Source organism: Cyprinodon variegatus, unplaced genomic scaffold (assembly GCF_000732505.1).
Source record: "Cyprinodon variegatus isolate N-32 unplaced genomic scaffold, C_variegatus-1.0 Scaffold630, whole genome shotgun sequence".
Lineage (NCBI taxonomy): Eukaryota > Metazoa > Chordata > Actinopteri > Cyprinodontiformes > Cyprinodontidae > Cyprinodon > Cyprinodon variegatus.
This window is the reverse complement of record NW_015151083.1, coordinates 488391-489636: the sequence shown is the minus strand read 5'-3', so window position 1 is coordinate 489636 and position 1246 is coordinate 488391.

Below are 1246 nucleotides of genomic sequence, written 5' to 3'. Positions count from 1 at the left end.
AAAAAAAAAAAAAAAAAAGATTCAGAAAGACTGAGCAAAAGAATCTCTGACTGAATTTTCCACAAGCATGAAAAGATAAAATAAGACTTCCTGCAGCAATGGAAATTTGCTATAAAATTTTAACTGTGATGGCTAGGGTGTTTTTTTTAACAAAAAATCATAAGTGAAATATTTGTTCCCAAGAAAATATATTTCATCTATTGAAGCCCATTTCTGCCACATGAATGTAAAAAAATAATGCCAATTACAAAGTCATAATTATGAGATATTCAACTTTTAAATTATATCATAACTATGACAAGGGGCGTCAGCTGACCCAATACTATACAGGGGCACAATAGGGCACAAAAAATAAATGCAAGTGCGCACAGCGCGCAAGCTAAACATTTATGCACAATTTATCTTCAATAAATATCTGTCAGCAAACATGAACTTGAAAACTTGGAGAGTTCTCCTCTGAACTCCGCTGTGAGAGAGCGAAAAATTTATTTAAAAAATCCATGCCCCAGGCACTGCAGATCCACAATGGGGCACGTGCCCCTGTGAAAAAGGGTCTGCCGACACCGATGACTTAGAAGGTTGAAATTATGACTTTGGCTTTCTATTTGGCATAGTTTTTATTTTCATGTGGAGGAAACAGGATTCCAAATTAATCTGATAAAACTCATCCAGGACAGAAAATTTGATAATATTGGAAAACAATTTTCTCCAACTTTCAAAGGAAATAGATACTTTACACTGACATGGCTTCTGTGTCACAACTTAATAAAAAAATAAAATATATTTGATGTCATCAACTCACAATAAGAGCACAAAAAAAAAGATCTATTTTATTTACAAAAATATAGATAGCTAATCATAAAAATCTGTCTTCAGTTTAATTAATTACAGAGTTGTAGGGAGTCTCAGTACAAACCTAGACTTGTCTCTACCCCAGATACCCTAAGGCAGGCATCCCCAAAGTCGGTCCTCGGGGCCCGCTGTCCTGCAGGTTTTAGAGGTTTCTTTGCTCCAGCACAGCTGATTTTAATTGAAAGCTGATTAACAGGCTTTTGGTCTACTGCAATCATTATAACCAGCTGTGCTGAAGCAGAGAAACCTCTAAAACCTGCAGGACAGGGAGCCTTGAGGACCGAGTTTGGGAATGCCTGCCCTAAGGTGTTCAAAAGCAGGCATAAAGCAGTCCTTCCAACATGTCCTGGGCTGCTTTGTGGGCTTTCTTCCACTGGGTAGCTCCAGCAGGCAC